Raw genomic sequence first — 24,811 nt, 5'->3', positions numbered from 1 at the left:
TGTATTCTGAGACTCGAGTAGCATTTTTAACTGAACAGTTTGAGATTTTGCGTAAACATAATCCATCAGTATTTATAGTTTTAAAAATACGTTTATCTAAAGTTTAAAAAAGTCATAAATGAGAAAAATATATTATGTAATTTTAGAAGCATTGATGCACTGTTATGAGTTTTGTTATTATTTTGAATTAGATTTTTCTGTTTTCATTTTAATTTTTAATGTATATTTTAGTACTTATTATATAAATGAAACAGAGAAAGGTTGCCTTTTGCAAAATAAAACAAGTTTATATTTTTAAAATAGTTTAATATTTGATTTCTGGTTTAATAGTGTTTATTTCCAAGTGTTTTTTATTGTGTAGAATTAATAGAATTAAAACAGTGTCTGTATTTCATGTATCATACACTTTAAATCAGGCTCAGATGATCTCTGCACGTTTGAAAGGTAAGAAAAAGTCATATTTCTATGAACCGCTTCTTTTGAACACCGTTTTAATTACCCATTTAAAAAAGAAACAATTTTCTTCTTGATTTAATATCTCGTCGCTAATATCCAGCTGTGGCGTATTACATTCTGTTACACGTTTTAATAAAGCCATATGTAGACACACATTGCTGTTGATTAAGTTTTTATGTAATTAAGGTATATTAATTATACGGCGTTTAGCGTATTGCAATTCATCCCGTTTTTTGTTTTTTTTCAGTTTAATGGAGATTAATGTTCATAGTCTATAATATCCCGGGTCTGGGCTTTCCCTGCGTGTTGAATATGACTGTGAGAAATATTCATGAGCTCTTGGACGAGTTCATCCTTACAGATGGTTCCCGGCCCATTTACAGTGTAACAGGTCTGAAACGGACACTCGAGAAGCGCTTCGACTGACTCATTAACTTCCCAGACTGATTCAGTCCAGTCCATGAACAAACCAACCAAATCACTGACTCACAAGAGTGGCGTTTTCATTTGGATACCACTAGTTTTGATCCAGACTGTCTTGGTAAATCCGAGCACAGTTTGAGACATAAAAAGCACACATCTCATTGCTGCATTGCAGAAATGTTTGAGATATTAAAGGGACCTCATCTGCGGTTTGTCTTTGAGCGTATCACGTCTGCCAGGAATGTGCTCAGAAATGTTGCATGGTTTTTGGCGAACGTGTTGTATTTGATACGGGGAACGTAAAGCTCTTGTTAATGTCAGCGCTGAAGTGTTTTCACTGGAGCTGAAACATGTGTTCGTGTTTGACTTCTGCAGCCGCGGGACATTAAAGGACGCCGCTCGGGCTGTTTTCTTTCAGGTAGTGTTGCTGTTATGTGTAAACACTGTTTCAAAGCGCCTTACCGTTTTGTTGGAGGAATGTTCCGTGTTTAATGCAACTTAAGCTGTATACGGACAGCGCTTGTGGTGTAATTTCCATAGAAAGTGATAAGACGACTTTGTTTGTTTTGTATGCAATAATTATTTTAAGAGCTTGAAGCTCCACATTTGAGCTTTCAAACGTCTTGCATTAATCAAAATGCATTTGTTCTGTGCTACAAACCAAGCTGAAGTCATTTTCTCTGGTAATCAAGAGATTGAAGGGGTTTTTTGAGCCGTGCATCTTCTTTGCACGGAGCTCAATCTGAGAGGCTCAACGCAGCTGTTTGGATAAATCTGTGTAGAGTATTAAAGCGCAGTTTAAAATTCTGTACATTAATCTCTCTTTCAGCGCTGATGTAAGCAGCCGCGCCGCGTGGATAAATATAATCTAATAACGCAGTGGCTCTTACACTCATTCAAATGAAACCAATTAAAAAGCCTGCGTCTGCGCAGACCGCGTCCCTCGAGTGTGAGTTTCCTCAAGGTTTAGATCACGACCGTCTGTCTCTTCTTCAGTCTTTCTCAGAGCTTGAGGAATCGGTTAAGAAGGTTGCTGGACCTTGAGATATGTTGCATCTATAAAACAATCTGTCATGATGCATGCACACACTCTCTGCACAAATGCATTAGCCAAGACAAATAAAAACAGAGCCATTAAGAAAGACGTGTATATTCTTAATCACCTATAAAATCTCTTTCGTGTTATTTTTGTCACGATTAACGTATGGAATTTCTTCAGTGCTTTGGTATCTCGGTTTTGTTTCCAATTTTCACATTCAGTTAGACAGACAAATTGTTTACTGCATGTACCCACGTTTTCAAATTAAATACAAGGTTTATTTAATGTACGACTGGTTTTGCCGATAAAGGACGTCCCTGTATATTCCCAAAGGGAGGTTTGTCAGATTAAGCTCGCTTTTGAGGACAAACTTGTCCCTGAAGTCTTAGAAAGTAAACACAAACGTGAGAGCATAATGGTTTGTGTTGCTCAGACTAATGCAGACCGCGTCCGGAGAGACACTTTATATTGTCTTTAACCCTCAGAGGTGTTCATGCATGTTTGTGTGTGTTGATATTTGCCAAACCCCACGCTCACATCGTGCTTTGTGTCACAATTATATGCATTGGCACAAGTAACGTCTTAAAAAATGGTGAGTAAACAATATACAGTCAGATCATTTCCCTAAACAATTAAAAAAAAGGCAAGTAAAACATTGCATTAAACGTAATTTGTGATAGAAAAACTATTTTAAAGTAAAACATACTTCAGTAATCTTCGAAATATCATTTTGACAGTGCATGAATTAAAGGGATTGTTCACCGCAAAATGAAAAGTCTATCGTTTACACGTTTATATGGGTTTCTTTCTTCTGTCGAACACAAAAGAAGATACTGTATTTTTAAGAAGTGTTTTGGTAACCAAATAGTTGGTGCTAGCCATTTACTTCCTTTGAATGTCAATGTCTACCGGCAACTGTTTGATTACCAACATTATTTAAAATATCTTCTTAAATAGAGATTTGAATAAACTTATTAAAGACTAATTAAAGAGTTGCTATTACTGGATGAACTATCCCTTTAATTATACAGACTGGTTTTGCTACTGTACCTTTAAGAGTTCTATATGCAAATATGCTCTATTTAAGTCAAGTGGCTGAATATGCAATAGTTCTTAATATGCAAATGTGTGTGGTCATATGCTAATGAGCTGTACTGTGATCTTCTGAATGGACTTTTGTCATGTGAATGTTACAATGTATCGAGTATTCCAGTACATTGGAATGTTGTAATATATATATTTTTTTAAAGAACAGAAGTTATACTTTGATACATTATTATGCTAAGAACACCATTGTATTGTTTTCGGCGCGGGAACATTTGTGGGTTAATGAGGTGACTTTGTCCTTCATTAGCATTTTGCATGTCACAACAGTGCTGGGCATCACCATGGCAACATCTGCTCTGGGCCAGATTATGGGATGTGGTGTAATGGTTAAAGCTCACTGCTGGTGACCAGAAGGGTGATGGTTTGACCCCATGAGGGGCGAGTTATGACTCTGGTGATGGTGAGATCACATGCTGCTTCATGATGACATTGCCTGGCGAGTACTATAACTCTTCACTTGACCGTGAAACCCATTTAGGAAGATATTAGTCTAAATGATGGCCTGAAGTCCTTGACATCTGCTAGTGCTTCTCTGGACAGGAACTGGTTAAATGACTCACATCTGTGCCTCTGATTTAGGTTGGAGAGATTTGGCGTCCTTGATGTCAAGAGTGATGTTAATATCGAACAGCTAATGGACAGATAGTTCATCACACAAAGCATGAACATCGTTCTACAGATTTAGGATTCGATTTTTAATAATCAAGAGTTTTTAATCTTGTAGAAAGAGTCTCCTCTGCTCAACAAGCTTGCATTTATTTGATCAAAAATATGTGCAATGTTATTACCGTTTTAGAGTTAAAACATTGATTCGTTTTTAAAATTAACATTGATGTTTTTTAATGTTTAATGGCAGTGTATCATGGTTTACAAAATAATATTGTGAAATGTTTCTTGAGCACCAAATCAGCATATTTTCATGATTTGTGAAGATCATGTGACACTGAAGACTGGAGGAATGATGCTGAAAATACAGCTGTGCGTCACAGAAATATATTGAAGTTTAACAGAGATTCACAAAGTTAACATTTATTTGAAAGTGTAATAATATTTCAGAATTTTAAAAAGCAGTTTTGGTGAGAAAAAGAGACTTTTCAAACAGTATTTCAAACAAAACCAGTCTTGCAGATTCTTTAAAAGTTTCAGAATGAATGTTTTTACTGTTTAGTTTCAATAAATGCTCATCTAGAACTGGAGAACAGGTTTGAGCGCTGAAGTTTCTAAATGATTCCTTTAGTAGAATGAACTCTAAAAATCTGTTTCTCGTGACATGAGGTCTTTATCGTCGGCATTCGTGAAGGACCAGGATGATTGTGTCAGAAGAACCTTGACTGGTCTCCAGCGGCTCGGTGTGTGTGTGTGTGTGTGTGAGGTCAGGGTTGAGGTATTGCTCTGTGAGACATAATTAAATCAACAATGAAAGATTTGCAGGGAGCAGCCCTTTAAAATTACATTTTCTTCTGCAAGACTTTCCGCAGCAGGGAAGATCCCAGATAGACAGAAATGTGGGTTAACCAGAGGTCAGCGCTAGGAAGTGACCTTCTGTTTAACCCACAACAAACAGCTCAGTCCAGAGGAACAGATGGACGAATACTCGCTCGTAGAGAATGTGTGGTGTGTGTTAAAATGTCTGTTAGTTCAGTTAAATGTGTCTGTGATATTTTGAGATACACTGGATGTCAAAGGTTTGGACTCATTTAGTCACTGTTTATTATGAGTAATTTTCACATGTTAGAGTAGTATTAAAATTAAACTCTGTAATTACACAATTAAAAATCTGGGACCAGGTTATTATACAGTAGTTAAAAAAAAAAAAAAAAAAATATATGTATATATATATATATATATATATTTTTTTTTTTTTTTTAACTACTGTAAAATAACCTGGTCCCAGATTTTTAATTGTGTTATTTTATTATTATTATTATTATTAATATTTTACTTTATTTTATTTTAGTTAACATTTATTTCAAGTAAAAAAAAAAAAAAAATATATACATATATATATATATATATATATATATATATATATAAATTATATACATGAAATATTACATATATATTTATTATTTTTTTTCTATTTTTATTTTTTACTTGAAATAAATGTTAACTAAAATAAAATAAAGTAAAATATTATTAATAATAATAAAATCAAAGATTAATTTTCTAATTTTCATTTTTTAAATTGATGCACTAAATAACTAAAACTGAAACTGAAATTTACTTAAATGAATAACTATATAGACATATTTATAAAGAACTAAAAAAAAAAACAGCATTGCCAAAACTTTACCTACAATGAAAACAGAAAATACTAAATAAAATAACTTACTAAATATATTAAGAAACAATGTTAATATATAGCTAAATAATACTATAACTGTAAAAAAAAAAAAAAAAAAAAATATATATATATATATATATATATATATATATATATATATATATATATATATATATATATAATTAAGCTAGGTGACAAAACAGCTTTTTTCATTTTCATTTAATGTATTCAGATTTCTAAAACTGTATGATATTTTTGAGCACTATTTAAGGAGGATCTGGTGCGCTGCAGATCTTCACTATACAGCTATTATAATAGTTTTAATTAAAATTTAAAACACGCCGCGTCTGCAGAAATGATTTCAAGCGTTCAAGCTTTCACATCAAAAGGTTTTTCAATCACGAAGCCAAGTCCAAACGTTTCCGTATGTTTTTTGAAGCATTAACGAGATTCTAATGTGCTGCCACATTATCCTAAAATTAAAAGTCAACACACGACCTCGCACATTAACAGCCGGAAGAGATGACAGATTAAAGCTGCTGTCTGGCATCTCTCATTATTGTGCTGAATTATTGGGGAAGTTTATTAAGTCTGTGACCTGACACGACCACCGACTGCAAAACTACACTGTCTTTTTGGCCCGAAATATACTTTGTAAGCGAACATTGTAGCTTTATTCTGATACTGTACTGTAATGCATTCTTAATGTTGCCATACATTTTTAAGAGTTTGCATTCATGTTTTATATTTTGTCAATTGTTTTCTTTCAGGTCAATTTCTGACATCATGGTGGAGCAGCAGTTTAAAAGAGTTAAAAATAGTTAAACTATAAACAAAACAAGTCTCTTCTGCTCAACAAGGCTGCATTTATTTGTTCAAAAATACAGTAGAAATAGTGAAATATTATTACAATTTAAAATAAGTGTTTACCATGTGAATATATAGTAACGTGTAATTTATTTCTGTAATCAAAGATACATTTTCAGCATGTCTTCAGTGTCACATGATCTTCAGAAATCATGAAAATATGATGATTTACTGCTCAAGAAACATTTCTGATTGTTATTAATGTTCAAAACAATTGTGCTGCATCATATCTTTGTGAAAAGCATGATATACTGTTATTAAAAATATAAAAATGTATTCAGCAATAAATAACAAAAAAAGTGACATTAAATTGATTAAAAGTGACACATTCCGAAATATTTCTATTAAAAAAAAATGCTGTTCTTTTGAACTTTCTGTTCATCAAAGAATCCTGAAAAAATAAAATCTATTAAAGTTTTCCCAACATTAAAAAAAACGTCAACTATGTGTTTCTCGACCTGAATTTCAGAATGCAAGGATTATCAATGCAAACCATTAAATATTTATAACAATAAGTTTCTATTGTCTTTGTTTAATAACCTAAACTCAAACCCAACCAAAACCCTCTGGAAGTGTCCTCCAGCATCACACCTGTTGTTCTGATCGAAAACCTCAGGAAACACTCGGGCTCTAATTCAGTTTGCATTTCATTTTGGGATGCTAAAATACATACTAAATACAGCTCTCATGCACACAGAAGCGTCTGATACTCCACTTCCACCGAATGAATCAACTAGACAACAATATCCCATCAGTATGCAGAAAGCGGCCGGATTAATCCTGCGTGCTCAGGTGCGTCTGTCTGATAACTCACGCTATTGTCCGGCTTCATGCTGTGTGACGGCTCCAATCCGCCCGGACAACACCGGAGTACGCTCTTAATATAAGCACAAACTCTTTAGAGACCATTGTGTGTGTGTGTGTGAATCTCTGGGTGAAAGTTTACGGCTGTGCCTTTGAAAAAGTGAAATTCTCATTTTGGTATGAAAAGCTGATCTCACTGTATCACTGAGACAGCAGCTTCCCTGATGAAACTTTCCGCCTCGTTCAGCACTTTCTGATAGATTAAAGCCCGTGGAGAAACACGGAGAGACAGTCGCTGCCCGTTTCAGAGCTAGGTGGGTGTTTAAGCACAATGCATCCAGAAAAATCTGGACACTTCAACCAGAAATGACATTCTGCCATCATTTTCTCCCCCTCATGTCATCCCCAAACTGCATGACTAACTTTGTCCTGTGGAAAGAGGATATACTGCACAATGATGTTTTTTGGTTATTGGGCTGTCGAGATCCAACAATGACGAATGAAAGTGTTATTTTTAAGTCTTCAGAAGTTCTTAAAGTACTTTGTGGGAAGTAAAAGTCATTATTTGAATCTTCAGCTTCTACAGCACAATAATTGGGAAAACAGCTGTTCATATGAATCTTCTGCATATGCATCATTAAATTCACTTTAACATTAACTTTTATACACACTGCCAATCAAAAGTTTGGAACAGTTATGCTTGCTTTTGCCACTTTCAATCAATTTAATGCATCCTTGCTGAACTAAAGTATTTTTTATCTTACTTGCTCAAACAATTGAATAGCGGGGTATATGAGTATCCCCCAAAATTAAAGCAGCACAACGGATAATAATCAAAAAAAATATCTAAGCAGCAACATTAAAATGTTTTAAGGACTGACTGAAGAAATGATGCTAAAAAAATTCAGCTGCTTTTTATTCTTTTCCCAGCTCTATTATGAATAAGCCCTGACTCTGCAACTCTCTGGTTTCTGTGGTTCACAGAAAAGAATCCGTGATGAAGTGTGAGTCTGACAGAACGCTCATTATTAAGCGTCTCATGAGTCTAAACTGCTTTGGGTCCTCTGCGTATGCGGATGTGGCAGCGGTGTTACCTGTCTCAGGTGATTAGACCGAGAGAACTTTCCTCGTCTCTCTCAGAGTCCGGATTTTTGCGCTCTCGATCTCTGGCAGGATAATAGCAGCCACAAATCATCCCATAGGCTTCACTGGGCAGGAAATTGATGTTCTTTCATTTCAAAACAATGGAGAGCCTTATGAGGGGTCTGATGATGTCATAACTCCAGCTGCTGACAGGTTTGGGGGGCGCAGGGACAGCTCAATCAATCCCAGCATGCACTGGGGCTGCCATCGAGACGCAGAACAGACATTCTCAATCAAACGCCACAGTCGAATCGTTGTCTCTCACACACACACATACACGGCTGTAACGTGATGTTGTAAAAATATTTTATGTAAAATATCTTACTCAGGATAGTACTGTATAAAATAGCATGCATTTAGCATGATCTCTGTTATAAGAGCATGCATTAAGCATGATCTCTGTTATAAGAGCATGCATTAAGCATGATCCCTGTTATAAGAGCATGCATTTAGCATGATCTCTGTTATAAGAGCATGCATTCAGCATGGTCCCTGTTATAAGAGCATGCATTCAGCATGATCTCTGTTATAAGAGCATGCATTCAGCATGATCCCTGTTATAAGAGCATGCATTTAGCATGATCTCTGTTATAAGAGCATGCATTCAGCATGATCCCTGTTATAAGAGCATGCATTCAGCATGATCTCTGTTATAAGAGTATGCATTCAGCATGATCCCTGTTATAAGAGCATGCATTAAGCATGATCTCTGTTATAAGAGCATGCATTCAGCATGGTCCCTGTTATAAGAGCATGCATTCAGCATGGTCCCTGTTATAAGAGCATGCATAAGAGCATGCATTCAGCATGATCCCTGTTATAAGAGCATGCATTCAGCATGGTCCCTGTTATAAGAGCATGCATAAGAGCATGCATTCAGCATGATCTCTGTTATAAGAGCATGCATTCAGCATGATCCCTGTTATAAGAGCATGCATTCAGCATGATCTCTGTTATAAGAGCATGCATTCAGCATGATCCCTGTTATAAGAGCATGCATTCAGCATGATCTCTGTTATAAGAGCATGCATTCAGCATGGTCCCTGTTATAAGAGCATGCATTCAGCATGGTCCCTGTTATAAGAGCATGCATAAGAGCATGCATTCAGCATGATCCCTGTTATAAGAGCATGCATTCAGCATGGTCCCTGTTATAAGAGCATGCATTAAGCATGATCTCTGTTATAAGAGCATGCATTCAGCATGGTCCCTGTTATAAGAGCATGCATTCAGCATGGTCCCTGTTATAAGAGCATGCATAAGAGCATGCATTCAGCATGATCCCTGTTATAAGAGCATGCATTCAGCATGGTCCCTGTTATAAGAGCATGCATAAGAGCATGCATTCAGCATGAACTCTGTTATAAGAGCATGCATTCAGCATGATCCCTGTTATAAGAGCATGCATTCAGCATGATCTCTGTTATAAGAGCATGCATTCAGCATGGTCCCTGTTATAAGAGCATGCATTCAGCATGGTCCCTGTTATAAGAGCATGCATTCAGCATGGTCCCTGTTATAAGAGCATGCATTCAGCATGGTCCCTGTTATAAGAGCATGCATTCAGCATGATCCCTGTTATAAGAGCATGCATTCAGCATGATCTCTGTTATAAGAGCATGCATTCAGCATGATCCCTGTTATAAGAGCATGCATTCAGCATGATCTCTGTTATAAGAGCATGCATTCAGCATGGTCCCTGTTATAAGAGCATGCATTCAGCATGGTCCCTGTTATAAGAGCATGCATTAAGCATGGTCCCTGTTATAAGAGCATGCATTCAGCATGGTCCCTGTTATAAGAGCATGCAGTCAGCATGGTCCCTGTTATAAGAGCATGCATTCAGCATGGTCCCTTTTATAAGAGCATGCATAAGAGCATGCATTCAGCATGATCCCTGTTATAAGAGCATGCATTCAGCATGGTCCCTGTTATAAGAGCATGCATAAGAGCATGATCCCTGTTATAAGAGCATGCATTCAGCATGGTCCCTGTTATAAGAGCATGCATAAGAGCATGCATTCAGCATGATCTCTGTTATAAGAGCATGCATTCAGCATGATCCCTGTTATAAGAGCATGCATTCAGCATGATCTCTGTTATAAGAGCATGCATTCAGCATGGTCCCTTGTTATAAGAGCATGCATTCAGCATGGTCCCTGTTATAAGAGCATGCATTCAGCATGGTCCCTGTTATAAGAGCATGCATTCAGCATGGTCCCTGTTATAAGAGGCATGCCATTCAGCATGGTCCCTGTTATAAGAGCATGCATTCAGCATGGTCCCTGTTATAAGAGCATGCATTCAGCATGGTCCCTGTTATAAGAGCATGCATTCAGCATGATCCCTGTTATAAGAGCATGCATTCAGCATGATCCCTGTTATAAGACCATGCATTTATAATAGCATGCAGTTATTATGATCTCAGTTCATGATGATTCACATTTTCACAGAATCTGCAAGCGGTTCCCAATCTTGCGCATGCCACTGTATATTGTACAGTAAAAAATTTAATCAGGCTTTAAAAGTCAGATTAAAGTCTCTTAGCAGGACAGATGTTGTGGGTTAATTATGGCACATATAAAGCACTTTAAAATCAGCAGAAAGCTCTCCGGCAGGAATACCTGCTCAGTATCGCTCTCCAGGGGAAAATCACAGCGATGAAGCCCCCCTGACCGCTAACACGGCAGAAAACACTTCAAAGCCACTGGACATATGTGTGACCGATGGCCCTTTCCTGCCTGTCAGAGATGAGAGAGAGAGAAGCAGCAGGGATATCTCACACATACTCCAAAACACACTTCCAGAGCATCTGACGCCTTCCCGACCGCTTCGCTGTCAGATTTATGGTTATGGTTGGCTGACTGTTGAGTGATAGTGGAGTGTAAACACACACACACACACACATCGATGCCAAATCTTAGATCCACAAGGTCATCATCAGCATGACACAAATCCAAGACAGAATACTCGTATTATTCTCGTGTATTACAGAGACTGTATACATATTTTCAATATGCATAGAAAATATAGATGACCTCAAGGCTTAAGTTTCATGTCAAACATGCATATGTGTTCATACATCCACAGAAACACACACACACACACACACATATACATATATGCAGCACTGCGTTCCAGTGCATGTCAGATCTCAGCGACACGAAGAGAAAAATAGAGAGAGAGCTAGAAATGAGGTTTTGATATTGAAGCAGCAGTTATTTCTATAGTTTCATATTCATAATGAAATGTTTTGACAGGTTCTGTCCTCTGAAGCATATTGAGCTGCTGAAATGTCCAAATATCTGTGATGTTAAATATGCTCTTTCATTTTTTTCCTGTCATTCTCTCATTCGGATTTCTTTAGGAAACTGTCGTAGATGAAGAGATGGATTATGTATGTCGACTTTATTTCTACATTTAATTGCAGTTACGCACATTGTCACTCATATTCTCATTTCTGTAACACATCCGTTATTAGTTTTTATTTATGTTAGTTAATTGTGATTGTAATTACAGTAATGCGTTGTTTTCTTCACTAGATTACAATAAAAAAACGACAGTATGAATATTTTAAATTGGCATGATTTAAAATTGAATTCATTATGAATTAACGGGCAATGTATGTAATTAATAATAAAAAATTGCATTACATTAATGTGCATTTTGGGGTAAATGTGTTTAATTGTCATAAAAATAATGCCACAGTGCTAGTCCCATTATTGTTATTCATCCAAATGTTTTTTTTTTATTTCGTAATTTCCGTGACTTTAATTACTGTAATGCATTATTTTCAACAATAAAAATACTGCAATGCAAATTTTTAAATTGCCATAAATTAGTTTAAATGGGCATAGATTAAAAGCAGTACAACTAATAAATAATGCATTTTACAGTCATGTAGATTTCATGGTAGATGTGTTTAATTGTCATTAAAATAATGTCCTAATATGATTTTAGGTGAAATGCGACTCTTCTTAAGAGGTTTCATGAGATTTGCATTGGAAGTTTGAGGTATTGTGGAAATGTAGAGTTTCTTCTGCTGATAATGACCCAGTTCTGATTCAGTACAGACAGTGCTAGAATAACAAGGGCGTTCTTCCACGAGCTCCAGACTGGAAGTGGTACTGTCCAGGCCCAGGGCGATATTGTGCTGTCTGGAGATGTAAATGCCAGGAGCGGTTCTGAGTGTGACAGAGCTCTCAGGAATAATCTCTCAGTCAAAACCTCTGGACTGAACAGCTAAAACAGAAACCCGTCCTGAATCCGCTGATGCAAACCACAGGGGAAGTTTGGTTAACATCGCAAACTGTAATTTCACTAAGACTGCCGTGTTTTCAGAAACCTTTCCAGCTGTCCTGTTTGTGATGTAAATTTCTATCCATTTCATTTTAATGCCATTCCTTTTGGCTCGAAGGCTTTCATTTCCCTTTCAGAGCAACACTAATGGTGTAATTACAAGCCCCACAATAAGCTGCCATATATGAAGAACTTGAGCAAAAACAGTGAAATCCTTTCAGAAGGATAAAACGCTACAATAAACAGACGCTATCTGGCGAGCGAAAACATCTACAGAAAGTGCTGAAGTGAGACACGAGTGCAAATCTTCAAACACGGCAAAATGGCTATTAAAAAAACGGAGACGTGTTGTAAAACTACAGAAAGAAGCCCTATCAAATAATCTCTAATTCTACGTGTGCTCATCCAAAAGATAAAAGCTTCAAAAACTTGAATTAACCACAAAAAGCAATCAAAACCGCGTAGCCGTGATATTTCATTAAAAGGAAGAGGAAAACACTCTCCGGTGTCTGAGCAACACACACACACACACACACCTGATACCATCAGAGCTTTTCCAAGTCCCTCGCTCAGCCGCCGATGTCTGTGATCTAGAACAGAGCGCAGATCTCTCAAAGTCACAGGAGTGGAGCGGCATCCAATAACCCCGCGGTCGTCAGCCGTGTCCCGGGGATGAGCCTCTGGGGGGCTTTTAAACGGGATGTACAAGCCCTCCGCGCTCACTCAGATTAGCTCTGTGCTAAAGCATCGCCTGAAGACCTCAAAAAAATTACAATCCGTACAGCTTCACATCTATCTGACGTTGATTAGTTGGAGGCTTCTAGATGTTGGCTTCTGGATGCTTACAGATTAACAAATACGAGTTTGGGTTGAATATCAATAGCTGACTTAAGATGCTATTCACATTTATCTGATAGCACTTAACAGTAATTTGTCATTAACATTTGTCAATGTTACTCAAGTAGATCAGTTAACATGAACTAACAATTGAGAATACTTCCAAAGCACGTATTAATGTTAGACGTCTAGTAGGAATAGCTCAACATTTACTTGAGAAGAAAAATGACATAGTTAATCAAAAAATAAGTGTGTTTATGCTCAAAAAATAAAAAATGTAACACTTTTTAAGCATAAACGTTTAATTAACTTGCATATATACTTACATATTTTTCCCCCGAAATCAAAACATCTCCAGAAAATATTTTCTGATTAGTGAAAAAAACAAATCAGTGTTGGTTGTGTTATCTACCCTGAACAATAAAAGTATTATTTTCATAATGAAGGTTTATAAATACTGCAACAAATGTACTGTTTATTATTAGTTAATGTTGATACACTAATAATAACACTAATTATTGTAAATGTAATGTTCATATTCACTTGCATTATGACAACTATTGATTAATATGTGTTTGTTTTTGTTTCTCTATGCATGTAAGGAGAGGAACATCTGCGCCTGTTAATAATTAAAAATATTATTTTAAGATTAATGTAATTTCACACACTTTCCACATGCCTCAGGTACGTATGGGGCATTATATTAATATCTCTGTTTTATTTCCTGAGGTCCATACAGAAAAACTGATGTTTCAGAGAAAAGGAAAGGCATTTTTTCCTCTTAATGTCCTGAGGAAACACAAACTTCAGTTGTCGTGGGACTTGATCGTTTTGTCTCCAGGGCGAGTCTTTGCTCTTGCTCCATAGTTGAGCCATGTTTGGTAGTGAAGAATATTGTTTGTAACTGAAGCTTGCTTGCTATTATCGTTTCATCTGGTCGCTCGTGAGTTATTGAGTGGGTCATGGTGTTTGTACAGAAAACATGTAATAAAAGCTGACGATAAAAGGAATCTCCGCTGGGTGTGGGGGCCCTCAAGGTTCAATCCTCGGCCCTCTTCTGTTTTTGTTTTTTTTCAGTCAATGGGTTAGTGGGGTTACAGGAACAATCTGCCGCCCCTGGCGTCTCCCCAAGCAGTCAAGAGATTTTGTTTTTCTCTGTTGTACTGAAGCCAGACGACTCAGTTAATGCACTGAAGATCGAAACGCTGAGTGCATGACACTGTTCCTCGTTGTAAATCCACTTTGTGTTCACAAACACACTGGCCTTTTCCACACAGATGGTTGAATTTTAAAGAAGGGTACAATGATCACAACCTGTCTTAGCTCCAAAAGCTGTGAATATGTACGGCTTAGTATTTTTGTCTTTTGATTTTTTCCCTGTACAAATAAATAAACACTCTTTAATCAAATTATATTTATTTAAAAAGTGAAAGGACTTGTTGTTTTCTGATAGAAATGATAATTATCTGTGTTCATACATTCTCTATAATTATTTGTTTCCCTCTGATAATTATCAAAATTAAATGAGTTTAAGCTAAATAGAAAAGCCTGTTTCACTTTGAATTAAGTAAAAGACAAACAAAAAAATACCCCTTGGACGCATATATATATATATATATATATATATATATATATATTATATATATTTTTTTAATATAAACTCAATCCATTTTCATATATTTTTCAGTAAACAAGACCTTTTATCTTGAATCATTACAATTTTTTTGTTTATTTCAGTTTTAAGTAAGTACACATCTATTATGATTTAAGACTTTATGTTTACTTGTTTTTACTAGAAAAGATAAAAACGAATTACAAAATGAGTCAAAAACACTAATTAATCTCTTTGCTGTGCTGAAAATCCTTTGATTTATTTGGTGTTCCCGCATCAAAACTGACTGGCTTTTTAAAGTATGATATATTTAAAAAATGCTATATTTTCACCAAATCATAGATTCAGTCTTTTTATTGTTTACTTGTTTACTTTCAGTTAGCACAGGTTTTGCACTTCTTTTCAAAACCGTTTTGTTGTAGACCTCACTGATCTAAGCTTAAGCACTTCTGTTTTTTTTAAATAAAAACAGCAGTATTTTTTTTTTTATTTTGTCAAAGTTCACTCAGAAACTGAATTGCATGAGCACTTGAAGTTTTTTATGCATTTCTTGTTTTAAGTATTTTGTGTTTAAATATTTTAAATAATTTTGATGCATTTCTTAGAAATGTCTCAAATCATGTTACGCTTTTATATGACTGTGTCTCGGTTTAAGAATGTGTAGATATTTGTACTGGAAAAGACAAAAACAAATGACAAAATAATGAATGCAATTATTTCCGACAGTGTTTTCCATACAACTTTTGCACTATATTTCAAGTCATCCTTATCCAAACGTACTGCATTACAATGGTCACATGGCGCCAAAACCTACGGTGTTCAACTCCACTGACATCAAACCCTGTTGGGTTCCTTCCATTAAGATTTCATTAGACTCGAAATTAACATGCAGTAACGTGCTTTTCTTTCTCATTTTGGAGCACAACTGCATTATTCCCTTTCACTGTACGGAAGGCTGGAGATTAATCTAAAGATCTCTTTTGTGTTACACAAAAAAACGAAAAAAGCATTGGAAGAACACGAAGTGGAGTAAACGGCATGCTCCTTTAAAGTGTGTTCAGGTACAGTGAACTGTTTCGAGTCAGCGGGGGTCAACACTCATTCATTTATTTCTATACCGAACGCCTGTGCTTTATCTTGTCATTATCACCTTTTTTTCCAGGTGACATACTACGTTCAGTGGCTCTCCGTTCGTCTCTCCCCGTAATGAGGCAGTGGAGGAAATGAGCGAGTGAATGTGTGGAGGTGTAATAGACGGAGGGAGAAATGGAACGAGATGAATCTCTAGCAGATAGATAATTGGAAAGAGGCTCTCTGGAGAAGGCTTGTGTAATTAGAACGGAGGAGTGTGTGAGGAATCGAAATGTTTCTGTCGTCCTGTAGAGCCACTCAGACACACAAGTCCATCTGTTTCCATCTGCTTCACCTGCATCCACACACACGCCTGCAGATGTTCGTTTGTTCGAGTGTGTGCTGATCATTTAGTGTATTGACCATATCTCATCACACTCCATGCAAACACAAGTGCATCTGGAAATAGCTGTGCCACAAGGGCCGCTACGGTGGCATTAAGTTAAACTTTCAGTGTAATGGTGGAGCAATGCTAGGTTTTTCAAATTTATAGTTAGTTAAAGGAACAAAAGATGTGTGCAAAAACATTTCTGTGTGATTTCCTGAAGCTTTTCAAATAGAGAGCATAGTGCTCACAACGCCAAGATCATAGGTTCGATTCTCATTAAAATTAAGATGCATGAAGAATTAAGATTGTATGGAGTGTGTTTATTCAGATTAAAGCGTCTGCCAAATGCATAAATATAGACAAGCTGAGAGTAGTTGATAAACTGACTTGCAACTAAAATGCATTAAAAATCTTTTTATTTTCGTTCTGTGCACCAGCCTTTAACCATGAAATAAACCTGCGATCATCACAATCATCAGAGAGTTGACCCTAAATGGGAAAAAGTTACAAAACCTTAATAAAAACATCATAGGTTAGCCAGCATTTCCATTATTGGTGCATTGACCCACAATATAATATAAAGGCTACAATAATGTTATCATTTAGACATCAACTTTGCATAGGGCATGGTGAGAGGTTGTGATGTGACGTCACACTCTGTGCTAACTTTTTTAAAAACAATGAAACATGCATCCGAAATGTGCCACACTTTACTGCGATTAATCTAAAATTCACTCGAGTTTGCAAATGAATTGAAGTCAGTGGAACAAAAAGTGTAGCGTGAATGGCCCTTTAGATATTCAACCTGATAAATAGTAAACTTACCTTGATCTTTTTTTGCATGCATTTAATGCCATAGTTTGGAAGATTTCTCTCTTAACGGTTTGAGAGCGTATATTTGTTGCTGTATATCTGTTTATTACACTGCGTCTCCTGTTCTTTGCTTCATTGTTTTTGGAACAGTCTGTCCTGGCGCTACAGGTCTAAAGATATCTGAATCTCATTTAGTTTGGAAGACAGACAGTAAAGCTGAATATCCAGACTCGAGAATCCTGCCAGAGCCAGAATGATCTACCTACGAGGCCGAGAGAGCGAGGTGTGTGTGTGTGTGTGTGTGTGTGTGTATTGATTGCTGTAAACGCATTGGGAAAACTGGGTTGATGACCTTGTGTTGGGTCGCGTCCAGCGCTGTTAGCCCACTTCATGCACTTTAAATGAAAGATGAACACCAGTCGTGAATACTGAAGCACACACTTAATCCAATCTAGCTTGATTCCAACCTAGGCTTAAGTTTTAAAGCTCGACCGAACTCTCACACACCTTTATTTCAGCTGTGTGTGTGCTTGATCTTCCAGGCTCATCCAGTGTAAAGCCACTTGAATTAGATAAGCTCTGTATTATAGTTTTTGGGGAGGACAAACACTGAAATACGGACAAATGAAACCTGTTTTCTCAAGCGTCCTCACACACACACACACACACCGCGGCTGTAAAGATGTAAAACAGGCGTCTCTGAATCTAAACACATTCTCGCTGAATCCGCAGCTTTCCAAACGTCTCTCCTCTCTCCAAATGTCAGAAAGCGCACTAGTTAGGGATAATCTATCCGTGCCGATGGAGAGCAGAAGTGTGTCGTGTGAACTAAACACACCGCAGCTTCTGTACATTGTAAAGACGATCAGTGGATTCTGAGTTTTGAGGAACTGGAATGAAGTTTTTCTAGATTTTTACTCTGGGTTATGTGTCACCATTTTACTAAATGATTTCGTTAGTGTGATGGGTTTGTTTCTACAGAGAGACAGACGCTTTATTAAAGTTATTAAAGATATCTTCCACAGTGGTTCATGTGTGAAAACAGCAGAAACACATTTCAGACGTTACTTTTGTGTCAGATATCTTCTTGAGTAATATTTTGTAGATTTATGTTTATTATAGAAATGTTGAAGCTGTGGGTAGAAACATTTATTAGAATAATAATATATTCTGTGCACATTTTTAATAACAGTAGCATTGGTCGATTAATATTTTACGGATTTATGTACTGTAGATGATAAGTTTGTAGAAAATGTTAAAACCGTACCTAGTTACATTAATAACAATCCTGATTTATTCTGTAGACATTCGCATTAACTGTGAGATTGATTAATATTGTATAAATGTATTTTGATCTTTTTTTAAACGTTAAAACTGTACTTAGTTGCATTAATAATACTATACATTTATTCTGTATATTTATAATTATTAAAGAAATTAAAGTAATTGGATTGATAATAATACAAAAAAAATTCCATAGTCAAGTATGATCAACAGGAACTATATATACACACACACACACACACACACACACACACAGTTTGTTTTATCATTATGTTCACAAAAAAAATCTAAAAATCAGACAAAATTCTAATGGTAAATAATTAATGTTGGAAATTTGTGTCAGTGTTTCATGCAAATCTATATATTGTAAAGTATATTCAGACAGTTTTGGATTATGTATGTCAGAAAGTTTTTTATAGTTTTGAAGAAACAGTGCGAGTAAAGATCTTGATTTATTATTTTCAGTGTACTGTTCCTTTTGAATTAATATTAACAGATTGGAGGAAAGCGGATGCATCTCTCTGTGCATTTCTCTTTACAGTGTGAACGTGACAAGAGCGAGAAGGAGAGATCACCAGGGGTGCTCCGCTATTTCACTGATGCACCATAACCTCCAGGCCCCTCACACACACACACACACACACAGTTTCCTCTGTCCTGTCAGATCAGCTCGTGTCTGACAGCATTTTGTGCCTCTGGAGTTCTGCACTGAGAATATCAGATGTGAAATGTAGAAAAATCCCTCCAACACGCCGTGTCGCACAAGCAGAGAGATCACCAGAGTGTGTCAACAGACTGACTGCTCACACACACACACACACACACATTCACCGCTGCAGCGAGACGGACGCCCAGGGGCGAGAGGAGTGAGTGTCACCACTCTGAATGTCATGAAGTCTGTGTGTGTGTGTGAGTGTGTGTGTGTGTGTGTGTGTGTGTGTGTGTTTTGCCCTGTTGGTTCAGGGGTTGCGCTGCTCGTGGGAAAATAACTGCATAATCGTCCTCCTTTACTGTTGGATGGTGAATATCACACAATGTAAGCTACACATATACTTAAATATAAAATAAAATATAAAAACGTAAACGTACACATTTTATTTCAGCTAGCAACATTTGGCATGTTAATTAAGTTCGTTTGATGTACTTAAACAATTAAAACTAATAAAATTGATAAGTACACACATTAAATTGTTTTACAAAAGCATTTTATTATATTTGCATACATTAAAAAAATTCATCAATTCAAAATATTAATAAGAACTATTCTAGTAAATCTGAAAGGCACTAAATAACATGAATTTAGAGGCTGTTTTCTGTTAACTCGTGACTCGTCATCAGATCTCTATAAACACTTCATCTGCTGCTCACTGGTTATAATGGTTTTTACTCTTACCACCTGTTTATTTCTCTTCAGGTGAACCGTTGGAAAGCGTGATGGCGATTGAGAAGGTCATTGAGCAACATCTGAGCAACTCTTTCCTCTGGGCTGTGCTCGACAGGCTCCAGAAAACAGTAAGTACATTTGCATATCTTTTTCATTTGTCTCCCTTTGTGGAACAAATGACGGAGGTTTGCAAACCTGCTGTGAAGCTGATGAGATGCAGGGAGAGTGTGAGGGATCATTAGAGGAGCAGTTCAGCCCAAAACCAATGTTCTGAAGGAGAAGTGTCTTCTGGTAAATATCTCAGGTTTGCAGCGACATAGAGATGAGGAAATGATTTGCCTTTTGGGGTGAACTCCTTATGGATTTTTCTTGGTTATTTAAAAATGACCAACATTCCGTTTCAGAATGTTCGGGGAACGTTACTTTCGAATGTTCTCTGAATGTTCTAATTAAATGGTGAAGAAGAGTTTCTCCGCCATCTCATGTTGTGTGCCAAATAGATTTATTTGTATAATTGTAATTACATAATAGGACTTTCAAAAGCTGATTACTTTCATTTATTTGTTAGAATATGTATAACTCAATATTTTAACTTATTGCAAAAGCTGAGTAATTAATAAATGTCTACTGATTAATAAGCGAAATAATCGAGGATTAGTCGATTAATCGTTTGAATAGGTGTTAGATGAATCGATTATAAAAAGAATGGTTTGTTGCAGCAATTAGTGAACAACATCGATCGAATCGATTCACTTCATTCCCATTGGACAAAATCAAGACCTGCCATGTGTGGTTGTTTTCGTCATCGGAAAACCCGTTTCACTCGGATATATGTCACTTTTGGGAAGACGAGATGGTCACAGCATCCGTTTCATGCCATTTTAACAAATGTGTCTCCAGATTACAGCTCAGTAAATTCATATGCATGCTATCGCTTCCGAAATACTTCAGACGAGGACCTGCAGAAGTCATCACATGACTTTAAACACACGCTGCATAAACTAAAACTCAAATTTTTTTCTTAGATTGGTCAAAGTTGGTTGGTTTTTAAGACACTCGGTGACTTTCTTCCTCTGTACTGTTGTGCATTTAGATTCTGTGACAAACAACGAGTGCGGCAAATAAATCAGGAGCAATGATTCTCTCTCACACACTCAGTTCCCAAGACCCTCCGTGTCATTGTTAGTGTGTGTGTGGTGTGTGTGTGTGTGTGTCAGTCATCCTGACAGGGTCTTTACAGTCCTGTTAGCACTTCTAAATGATCTCAGCTGTAACTCCATAAACATTATTCACCTAAACAATCCCCTGCTGCCATTAAACACCACCACAACACTGTCTGCAGTCAAACATCCTCTCACACTGACATTACACACACACAGGTCAGCGTGAATCAGTCCTGTGTCAATCAGCGGATGAAAGACTTTGACGGTCTGATTTAACTCATTCAAGAACAGCAGAGAGAAACGACACACACACACACACACATGCATGCAGTATCTGATGGTGTTACTGAGTGTTGATGTGTACACAGCACACATCATTACGTCTTTTCTTTAGCAGCTTTACACCAGCATCAGCCAAACACAGGGCACTCTTAAAATAGATGAGAAGGTGTATAGTGACGGACAGGTGAAATGCAGCGATGATATCCCTAACACAATATCCCTTTCTGTTGACATATTTAATGTGTTAGGATTAAAAAATATTTGATTACAATGTTAGCATTATAGTGCTAAAACATTATTTTAATATAAATGTGTTATAATAAATATAATATGGATTTTTATAGTAACAGATTTTATTATGATGTTTAGGATAATATAAATATTTTATTGCCCATTCCAATTATATTTGATGTGAGTTTATATATTTATTTATATTTTAAACGTTATTTATATCATTCTTTTTTTTTCAATTTAATGCTGAATATTCTTTTGGGTTTATTTATTTGGGGTTATTGTTGCTCTAGGAGCCATGAACCTGTGTGAATTAGATCATGTGACATCAGGGGGCGGAGCATTCTCTCTCTAGAGGGCCAGCGATTGGATAAAAAAGGTTGTTTTGGGAGTTTTCCATTAAGAGGGAGACTTGTTTGTATGCTGGAAACATGTTTGCTGGAAAATAAATGTTATTCTGTTTTGTTAAATTTAAAGAACTACATTTCATTTTGAATTACAACGATTTGCATTCCTTGAATGAATACATGAAGAGTTAACTTTTTAAAGTGTTTTTTATTGTTAGCATGCTTTTATTGTTTTGTGTTAGCTGTATATAAAAAAAAAATCAACCTAGTCAAAATAATCCAACTGCAATTTGATTGAGATTAATTAGAATGCACAATGGATTTTTAAAATATATTTGTTTATATATAGAGTTTAAGTATATACATTTTAGTTAAATATACTGTATAATTTTACTCTGAAATATTGTATATTATAAAATTGTGCTATACATTAAATGAGAAAAAAATAGGGTTGAGTAATTTTTCCACTTTGAAATCTTTGCTATATAGCATTTTCTTTCCCTAGTGTACCTGTGCGCGTCAATGCGCGCTCCCGTCTGCATGTAGCGCGCGCTCTAACGGGGCAGAACGCGCCAAACCAAAATAGCGAAAAGCGTGCAACAGCTTAAAAAAACCATCTCATGAAACCTGTTCAGAAAGCTTCGTTTCAAGCGCGCACTCGTTCCAGATCTCGGCACAGCGTTGGGTTCCTCCGCGTCTTTGCGCATTTGGATTTTCTCTCTCTCTCGTTTCTTTATTGCAGCGCAACAATCCATCAGTGCCGAATCCACTGATAATCAATATGCTGCTCGTGTCCTGAACGATAATCACTTCATGAGCACAACTGCAATCGATAGCCTACCTAAATTATGAGCAGTCATCGTGATCGAAATCTCTGTGAAATATGTGCCAAACATAAAGGTTAAAAATAGCAGCTCTGACCACCTGCCGAGGAACGCGCTTTGATTATCGATGCACGAGCGATCTGATCGATTCCACGCGCGCGTCCTGAGCCACGCACGGAGCTCCAGAGGAAATAAATCAGAGATCTTGGCTGAAAACTTCCAGCACAAGTTATTACCTCTATTGATTAATAACAGTTCATCTTTGCCCAAATGTTAGAGGAACGCATTAAAGGCCAGGGCAGTTCTACCTGACCGGTTCCTTTTCATTTCTGACCGCTTCAGTGCTCTCCAAAATCAAACTGAACCTGCACAGTCAAATAATGATGTGAACTTCATTCGGAGAATAAGAGAAAACGCGCTCTGAGGAAATCCTCCATCGGGCACACAGCGCGTAAAGTCATCTCGCCCCGAGGTTTCCACATTTCTGTTGAGTTGGAGACATTTATATAAGTTTGTTTCTGTCAAATGTCTGTAGTAGGAAATGAACGATGGTAGAGCCTTGAACAAGAGGAGAATCATTTCACACTCATTGAATTGGGATGCTGTCCAAATCAGTGTCGTGGCACAAAAAGACACTTTATTTTACAATAGTCGACTCGTTCAGACATTTTTGCATTATTTAAAGCAGATGCATCACGAGCAAATGACCAACTGTTTTATAATTAGTCCTTCCAGTGTTTAAAAATGAAAGGTTGCGCTCAGTTCAGTGCGTAAAAACCATTTACGCACGACTTGAACGGCAACGGATTCAACCAAATACGTTTCATCCAACTCTCAAATGTTTGATCAGATACCCACATGATATTAAAGAGATTGACGATACAAATTCTCGAGTTGTTTGTGCGTAAATCCCGTTTGGCGTGAGTCCGCGCGCAAACGGAGCGCGTTTTCCAGTTCAGGTCTGCTTTGGTTTGCGCGCTCAGATCTGAAGAAAATAGTCTAAATGGGTCTGTGATGAGAGAAGCGTCTTAAAGTTGAGTGACTTGTAAAGGGGAAAGCGCGCGAAATCGGCGTTGCTGTTGGAGTCTCCATATGGCTCAGTCCAAGAACAAACCACAGTGCACCGCGTCTTCTGCGGCTTCCCATCGATCTCAGGCACAGCGGAATGTTTTAAAGATCATTTTTCTGAGTGAATCTTGTGTTGGTTGCACTTGCGCTCTTTGACGCGCGTGCGTTTGTTTGCAGTTTCCGGATGGTGAAAGCATTGGCCAGCGCGCGGAAATCGCAAATCGGTTGCAATATTTTCTAAATAACGCGCAGAAACGGCAAGTTTGTCCTACCTGCTCTCAGTCGCTCCTGGCGCCCGCGGGGTCCCTGCTGTCCGTTTGGTCACGCAGCTGGACGTCTGAGGACATGATGCTGGACGCTCGCATCTCTTCTGAACGCGGAATGAAGAGTGGAAACGAGGAGCGGGGGAGCAGGAGGAAGGAGGGAGGAGGGAGGGGAGGAGACGCAGGAGGTCCCTTCACAGCATCATTGTCACAGCATCAACACACTTCGGTTTACAGGCGTCTAAGCTTCATCAGTATCGCGCGGATGACAGTGTTTACGCGCAAATGCGTTATGATGCATCAGGCTCGGGCTTTTATACTCGGGAAAGGGCTTTAAGTGGATTAGATGCACGTGACGTTCAGGTGAATGAGCGCGTTTTGCGCGTCGTGTGATTGAGCGCAGCTTCAGATGCTGCTGGATCGATCCCGTCCTGGAGGATTAAACGGGATTTGAGCTGTTTTCACAGATCCGTGTCGCGCTAAACCACAAAAACCTTTTAGCGGAAAATGTACCGCTACGCTCCACGTGTAACGCTCTTGGCATTACCATGCTACATGATCAAAAACATGGTGTCGCCTGCGTGCACGTCCAGAAATCTGCTGTTTTTTATATTATTCTCCAAACCCTTTGTTTTACTCTGGTACGAGTCCAAAACACATAGCATTGTAGTATAGCGGTACTTTGATATCCATAGTGGTGATCCATGATTATCATATTCATGTTTCATCACGATCCATTGCGTATGGAAGTGTATCCAAAAAAACATTGTATCAATCCTGGAAATAGAGGTGCCATGGCAACACCCTAGCAACCTCTTACAA

General features: G+C 37.3%; 1 pseudogene; it reads right to left on the bottom strand.

Moving 5' to 3' along the window:
- LOC113079784 (muscarinic acetylcholine receptor M2-like) overlaps positions 1 to 24,141 on the bottom strand; it is a 60,954-nt pseudogene extending 36,813 nt beyond the window's left edge.
- Positions 24,142 to 24,811: the final 670 nt, after the last annotated feature.

Source organism: Carassius auratus, unplaced genomic scaffold (assembly GCF_003368295.1).
Source record: "Carassius auratus strain Wakin unplaced genomic scaffold, ASM336829v1 scaf_tig00029205, whole genome shotgun sequence".
NCBI classification, from domain to species: domain Eukaryota; kingdom Metazoa; phylum Chordata; class Actinopteri; order Cypriniformes; family Cyprinidae; genus Carassius; species Carassius auratus.
This window is presented reverse-complemented; position numbering and strand designations above follow the sequence as displayed.